Below are 8,796 nucleotides of genomic sequence, written 5' to 3'. Positions count from 1 at the left end.
ACTCTTATACTGCTAATATGTGTAAGGAATCGTGGGGAAGAAGTAGTTTTGCTAGAGTACAGGTTGAGCTCCATGCAAATCAGGAGATTAAAAGGAAGCTTGTTGTTGCTGTTCCGGATACGTGGGGGGAGACAAATAAGATCTCGGAGATTAAAGTTGAATATGATTGGGAGCCCCCCAGATGTTCTTTATGTGAGGTGTTTGGCCATTCGAACGCCCAGTGCCCGAAACAAGTTCACGATAGAAAGTTAAATGACGAACAAACGAAAGTCACTAATGATGATGGTTTCCAGAGGGTGAAGGGAAAGAAAAAAGTTAATACGCAAATCAAGAAACATAATCTTGTCTACCGACCGGTGGTTAAACCTGCTGTGCCACAAACTATAAATAAACCATCCGCTCAAGAACAAGACAATAATTATCCTGTGGGTAAACCTACAACTTCCATGGCTAAGGGGGTCCAGTTAAAGGAAAATCATACTGTCCAAACCAGTAACAGGTTTGGTAAGTTGGCGGACGAGTCGGAAAGTGATGAAGATGATGATGATGTGGAGGAGTTGTTTACGGATATGGCTAAAGCTATGAAAGCGGATATTTTTTCTGAGGGTGCAAGCACACCCGGTGAATTGGGTGTTTAATGGGTACCATCGCCACTTGGAATATAAGAGGGTTGAACCGCCCTCTTAAACAAAAAGAGGTTCGTAAGGTAATACAAGATAATAATATTCAGGTATGCGCTATTCTTGAGTCTCACGTCAAATTAAACGCGGTTTTTGATGTTTGTAAGAAGATCTGTAATAATTGGGATTGGACCAGCAATGGTAGTGTTTGTGATAAAGGTACTCGGATTATTGTGGGGTGGAATACGGATTTGGTTGATCTTATGGTTATTGATTATTCGAATCAGGTTCTTCACGTTCAGTTAAAGTTTAAGCTTGATTGCAAGGTGATGTATGGTTCTTTCGTGTATGCTGAGAATTGTTATTTGAAAAGAAGGGAGGTATGGCGTAATCTTCTTGTTCATAAACAACTCACTCGTGATAAACCTTGGGCTTTACTTGGTGATTTTAATTGTGCTCTTAGTTTGGAAGACAGCTTGCATGGTTCTTCCAAAATTTCTACTGGAATGATTGATTTTCGTGATTGTGTTAACAACATTGAAGTTGAGGATATAAAGGGGGTCGGACTCAAATACACTTGGAGCAATAAACCGAAAACGGGTATGGGCCATTTTAAAAAGCTTGATAGGGTGATGGGAAACTCTAAATTCTTGGAGATTTTTAATGATTCTTCGGCGGTGTTCCTTCCGTACCGGATTTCAGACCACTCTCCATGTCTATTGAAATTCCCCTCTCTTATTAAAGGTAAGCCTAAACCGTTTAAATTCCCTAATTTCTTGATTGAAAAACCGGGTTATCATGATATTATTGCTAAAGGCTGGAATATTGAGGTGAACGGGTATCACATGTTTCGCGTGGTAAAGAAATTCCAGAACTTAAAACACCCTATTCGTTCTTTGCTGTACCGGCAAGGCAATCTCCATAAGAAAGTTACTGACCTAAGAACCCGTCTGGATGCTTGTCAAACCCGCCTTGACACTGACCCTACTAATTTGGAGTTGATTCGGGAACAGAGTAATTATCTTAAGGCTTATCATGAGGCGGCTAAGGATGAGGAAGAATTCCTTAAACAAAAGGCTAAAGTTGATTGGTTAAAGCTTGGTGACTCTAACACTGCATACTTTCACAATTCTTTGAAAATGCGAAACCATAGGGGTCGCATTGATATTATAAGTGATGCTCAGGGCCGTTTATTTGAGGGGTTGGATGTTCCTTCGGTGTTTGTTAATCATTTTACGAACATCTTTGGCTCTGATTTGAAACCATTGAGGAAACTGGATAATCAGATGTTTACTACTAAACTCTCGGCCTCCCAGGCGGAGTTTATGATTAGACCTATCTCCGATTTGGAAATCAAGGATGCGGTTTTCTCTATTGAGAATTCCAAAGCGCCGGGACCTGATGGTTTTTCCTCGGCCTTTTTCAAGAGTTCTTGGGATATTGTTGGGAAAGATGTGTGTTTGGCGGTTCGTGAATTTTTCAGCAGAGGAAGTCTCCTTAAACAGGTAAACCACACCATTATTGCCCTTATTCCTAAAGTGACTAATATTGTGACTCCGAATGATTTTCGTCCCATCTCGTGCTGCAACACTTTATATAAATGCATTACCAAGATTATCTCGGTTCGTATGATGAAGGGGTTGGAGTCGTTAATTGATATTAATCAGTCAGCGTTTGTGCCTGGGCGTAGGATTTCTGATAATATCCTTTTGACCCAAGAATTAATGCATAATTACCACACTAATACAGGTCCGCCTAGATGTGCTTTTAAAGTTGATATCCAGAAAGCCTATGATACGGTCAGTTGGGACTTCATACGTGATATTCTTTTTGGGTATGGTTTCCACGATAAGATGATTCAGTGGATAATGGAGTGCATAACCACTTCTTCTTTTTCGATAGCAGTTAATGGGAATTTACACGGGTTCTTTAGTGGTAAAAGAGGTCTGAGACAGGGTGATCCGATGTCCCCTTATATTTTCACGCTGGTTATGCAAGCTCTCACGTTGATTCTGCATCGAAAGGTTCGTATTGATGGATCGTTCCGTTTTCATCGATGTTGTGAAAAGTTAAATATTATCAACATTTGCTTTGCGGATGATTTGTTCCTGTTTGCTCGTGGTGATGTGAATTCTGCTAAAATTATTATGGGGGCTCTGAATGATTTCAAAGATATGTCCGGGCTTACTCCGAGTGTTCCGAAAAGTACCGCGTTTTTCTGTAATGTCCCGGACCGTGTTAAAGGTGGTATTTTGAATATTATGCCCTTTGTTGAAGGAAGGCTCCCGGTTAAATACTTGGGGGTTCCTCTTATATCCACGAGGTTAAATTACCGGGATTGTAAGAGGTTGCTGGATTGTATGGATAGTCGGATTGGAGATTGGAAGAATAAAACTTTATCTTTTGCGGGTAAATTGCAGCTGGTCAGGTCTGTTCTTTCGTCTTTATATATTTATTGGGCTGCTGTGTTTTCTCTCCCTTCTAGACTTATTGCTGATCTTGAGAAACGGATTAAAAACTTTCTTTGGGATTATGGTCAAAATAAGGGAAAGCATAAAGTCTCTTGGGATATTGTGTGTCGGCCGAAATGTGAAGGTGGTTTGGGTATCCGGCGTATACGGGATGTCAATAACTCTCTGCTGGTTTATCATATTTGGAGCTTAATCAATGTGCGTAACTCGTTGTGGGTTAAATGGATTTATGAGTATAAAATGAAGGGGCGAAATGTTTGGAGCTTGCAGATTCCTAACTCGTGTACGTGGGGATGGAGGAAAATTCTTCAGTTCCGTCCTCAGATTAGAAAATTTATATGGCATGAAATTGGGAATGGGAGATCTACTTCAGTTTGGTATGATAAGTGGGATGAGATTTGTCCTTTAATTGATTATATTAACCCTAGAGCTATTCATCGTGCTGGCTTGTCTTTAGAGACCTGTGTCAGTGATGTTGTTCATCATAATAACTGGGGTTGGCCGCCTGATTGGATTTTGAGGTATCCAATTCTTTTGAACCTAAAAGAAGTCAGCATTTGTCCGGATGAGAGGGACAAGATCGTGGTAATGGATGAGAATGGGACTTCAATGAATTTCTCGGCGTCTGGAATTTGGAATCTTATTCGGAGACCGGCTGATAAGGTGTCTTGGGTGCATGTTGTTTGGTTCTCTCAATGTGTTCCAAAACACTCCTTTATGTTGTGGATTGTGCTTCATGATAGGTTGAGCACGCAGAATCGTATTATGGGATGGAAAATTGGTGGGTATCCAAATTATAACTTGTATTGCTGCCCTCTTTGTAATGGAGAGCCGGATTCTCGTAACCACCTCTTCTTTGAGTGTAAGTTCTCTGCTGAGGTTTGGAGTATTGTAAGAATGAAAGGGAAGTTTCAGGGATGTAGGAATGGTTGGGCGAATATTCTTCAATATGTGTCTCAATTTGGAATGTCCAACTCTATTGAAAATGTTGTTAATCGGCTGCTATTTGGGGCTTCGGTTTACGTTATCTGGAAGGAGCGAAACAACCGGCTTTTCAAGAACTCTTTGAAGACTCCGAAGATGGTTGCGGACGAAATCATTAGGGGGACGCGCCTAAAGCTTATGACTCTAAAGTTCAAGAATTCTGAACGGGTTAATCGGGTTCTCGAGGATTGGCACTTTCCGCGGGGAGTTTCCCACCAGATTGATGATAATGGTTGATTTGTTTTAGTCTTGTTTATTTTCATTGTTCTTGTGTAAGCTTTGGCTGTGTTTACCAATGTTTGGTGGTTTGGTCTGTTTACTCTTGTATGGCATGTCATACATGAGAACTAATATGGCACTCTGTCATATTACTTGTACTTTTTGATTGTGTGGAATGCATTTAACCGGGTGAATCCCTTTACCCAAAAAAATCCAGGATGTTGAACGCTTCTTCGAGATCTCTGAGATGATCCTCTGATTTCTTCTATTTCACCACCATGTCATCTATGTAGACTTCCATGGTTTTGCCTAACTGATCCTTGAACATCATATTCACCAGTCTTTGATATGTTTCCCCTGCATTTCTTAGTCCGAATGACATAGCAGTATAACAATATATGCCGGTAGGAGTCATGAATGCTGTATCCTCTTGATCAGATGGTTCCATCTGAATTTGTTGAAATCCAGAGTAACCATCCATAAAGGTAAGCATTCATGTCCTGCCGTTGCATCCACCATGGAATCTATATGTGGTAACGGGAAAGGATCCTTGGGGCATGCCTTGTTTAAATCAGTAAAATCGACACACACCCTCCACTTTCCATTCTTTTTAGAAACAACAACCACCTTAGCTAACCATCAAGGATACTTAACCTCTCTGATCATACCGGCCTTAAGAAGTTTTTCAACTTCTTCTTGTATGATCGCGTTCATCTCAGGAGCGAATTTCCTTCGCTTCTGATGGACGGGTTTAATAGAATGATCAAGGACCAATTTATGAGTAATTACCTCCTTAGAAATACCTATCATGTCTGAATGTCTGAAGGCAAACGTGGATTTTCGTCGCTTTAGGAAGGATATTATATCCTCCTCGATCTCGTCAGGGATACAGGATCCTAGGAACACCTTCATGTCTGGATCTTCAGGATCTAAAGATACTTCTTTTAGGTCCTGCTCTTGAGCTTCCAATACATTCCTAGGATTTTGTTGTAATTGCTATGCTATCGTCTATTTAGCTGTCGGCTTCGTGGATGAAGAATAACAATTCTTGGCCTCCACTTGGTCACCATCTATCCTTACTACTCCCCAAGGAGTTGGTAGTTTGATGCACTGATGGTAAGTAGAGGCTACAACCTTCATTCTATGTATCCAAGGCCTGCCAAGAATAACGTTGCAACAAGAAATATTGTCAATAACACAAAACTTTTGGTAGGAATTTAACCCTTCAATGTATATTGGAAGTTTAATCTCCCCCAATGTTTTCTTGGTTTCACCACTGAAACCCACTAGTACCGACGTTCTCGGGATGATTTCCGAGTCTGGGATGTTCATTTTCTGCAATACATCATGTTGGATGATGTTGACCGAGCTTCCACCATCGACTAGGATCCTGCGCACATCATGGTTAGCAATAAATAAAGTAACAATCAAACCGTCGTGGTGAGGATCCTGGATGCTTGTCTTATCTTCTTCATCAAAGACGATTCTTTTGTCAGTCGTCAAAGTAGTGGATATGACTGGTCATTCCCCATTCTCCATGTTGGTTTCTTTGGCCAGTCTCTTAGCTGTGGATAAGAAAGTACCACATATATCCTAGCACAGGAGATGAAGTTGATTACTTGTGCATCTGGTGGGGGCGGAGTTGCTTTTTGTGGGATATCCACAGGATCCTGGATCCTCGACTTTTTTTTTCCCAATAGTTCTTTGAAATGGCCTTTGCTTAGGAGGTATCCAATTTCCCTCCTTAAACCAATACAATCATCGGTCTGATGGCCAAAGTCTTCATGGAATGCACACCACTTGGACTTGTCTTTGAAGGATGTTGTTTTCTAAATTTTCCAAGGCCACCTTGCTTTCTCTCCAAGATCCTTCATGGCACAAATCAAACCATGAGTATCAACAGAGAAGCAATATTCAGAAATACTTGGGTATTCCTCATCATCATCTCCTTCTTCAACTGCCCGGACGTTTTGGTTGTTGAACTTGGAGTAAGGCTTTGAGTTATTGTTCCTGAATGAGGATCCTTGTTTCTGGTTAAGAGATTCTTTCTTTGTTTGGGCCCCTAATCGTTCTTGGATCCTCTTGTCATCCTCCAGCCGTATGAATCTTAGTGCCCTGTTCCTTACTTCATCTAAAGTCCTGCAAGGAGTCATCACAAGATCGTCATAAAATGGGGAGCCCATTTGAAGTCCCATCCTGAATGCTTCAACTACATGAAAACTGGCTGTTGAACAAGTTAACTAAATGTGAAAAAGATGTAACAGAATTAGGAGGAAGACTTAGCAGCCATTTAAGTGCAGATCCTGTTAGTGTGGATCCAAAACCCTTGCATAGACAAGCTTCCTTGAGTCTTTCAGGAATTGGATTGATCTCCATCCTTTCCCTATACTGAGCCACGTGTTCTTCCGGATCTGTGGTCCCATCATACACCTTCAAGTTGGGGGGTTTGAAAGCATTTCGGGATCTCCGCATCGCATATCGGTGGAGCAAATCTGGACAGCTTGTGGCTCCCTTCTGGTATTTCAGGAATTGGATGGACCACTCCTGGCACGTTGGATATCATATCCTTAAGTTTCTGAAGTTCCCTAGCCATAGCCTGATTGATACCTGTATCCTGCATAGAGCCAAGGTTAGTGCCTGAGGATATGTGATTATAGGCGTTGCCTCTTGGTTGGTTGAACGTTGTCATCCCAGAAGTGTAGTTAAGATAAGAGGCATCTGCTACAGTAGTAGGTCCACCACAGGCAATGGTCTGCATGGGGATGATGTCCCCTTCATGAACCACAGAAGACCTTTGATGGTGATTTCCTGAGGATCCTTGATTCAGCTAGAAGGATCCTTGAGGTTGGGAGCTGAAGGATCCTTGAGGATACAACCCAGAGGATCCTGGTTGAAGGATGGATGATCCTTGTTGAAGGAACGAGGATCCTTGAGTATGTTGACCTATAGAACCTTGTTGAAGGATAGAAGATCCTGGCTGAACGAACAAGGATCCTTGAGTATGTTGAGCCACGGATCCTGGAGTAGTGAAATCCAGCACCCTAGGCATCAAGGGAGTCTGATCCTCCGCTGGCCTCTTTCTTTTCTTGAGATCTTCAATTTCGTGTAGGATCCTCTGGTTAGTTTTGTTCTGCTGCTCCATGTATGCCTTAACATGTGAAAGCATTGCAGAAACATCATTGTTAGATTTGACCACCGAAGTGGCAGCAGTGGTTTTTGAGCTCTGGAAGACTGGAATTTGTATCTTGTTTCCAGCCGCGGTGGTCCTTGGTGCTCCCGTAATTAGAGGAGGCATCGGCAGCAAAGTTCTTGATGAGAGAGAAACCGAGGATGGCATGGTTGATGAAGCAGGGGTTGATTGAGAGGCCATTGATGGTGATATGGGTATGTAAAGTTGAAAAATGATAGGAAATAATCTGGATTATAGCACTAATTGCCCCACGGTGGACGCCAAATTGTTTTGGACAAAAATCTACCAAGGATAATGTATCCAAATTCGTTTAGTGAGGATTAGTTCTATGATGATGAAAAAAGTATGTATCGATTAAAACACAAACACACAGATTTGTTACGGGGAAAAGCCCTTGATCTGGTTCGGATCGCCGGCACAAAAACCCCAGGTGATGACAATTCATCGATCACCACTTTATTAATATAAAAAATGAGAATACAAGGTTGGAGATTATGATCAGTATTACAACGAAAGCTATGTGTGTCTGTGTATGCTGCTGAATTCGTAGTGAGTAGAGTGTGTTGTTGTGTCCTTTCCTAACTGATCATAGCCTCTATTTATACATCAAAGATAATAAATCAATGGAGTTATTTATAATAAAGACTATTAACTAATAATCCATAAAAATCCGCCATTGTCTTCAATATAAAGTAACAACCACTTTGACCACGTGTTTGACAAGTCCAATAGCGAGATATCCGGTGGAATAAGTCTTGGAGCCATTGCACTTGATAAATATCAACCTTCATATAAGAAACAACCGTTAACAGCACCAAATACCGAGGATCCATGAAACTGACATAGCTCTGGAACTCTTCAGTAGGGTAATTGATCCAGACACGTCAATATCTTCTTGATTGCAAGTTAGTGGATAAACTGAGTCTTCTAACCGTTATACCTGCTAAATATAAGACTACACATGAGAACAAGCGTTAATTAGTAATAAGTACTGAGGATCCTTAATCCTGATACGATATGGAATACATGCTATGGATAACTGATCCAGACATATGTCAGGATAACATATCCTCAGTGTCAAATTTCTGTGCACCAACAGTGATTAAGAGTGAATATTCGGGATCGACACCGACTGATAAAACTGTGGAAGAGTTAGAAGATTTGATTACTTCTAATTTCTGTGTTACACATATGGATGATGAACTGGAAAAGGGGGAGATTCCAGTAGATAAATATGCTCTGGCGAAGATTTTGGAAGTTTCGATGAATAACGTTTGACTTTGAAAAAGATATTCCGGAACCCGATATCGAT

Source organism: Bidens hawaiensis, unplaced genomic scaffold (assembly GCF_021521415.1).
Source record: "Bidens hawaiensis isolate Kalapana, Puna unplaced genomic scaffold, B.hawaiensis_p1.1 tig00027253_1, whole genome shotgun sequence".
In the NCBI taxonomy this organism is placed as follows: Eukaryota; Viridiplantae; Streptophyta; class Magnoliopsida; order Asterales; family Asteraceae; genus Bidens; species Bidens hawaiensis.
This window is presented reverse-complemented; position numbering follows the sequence as displayed.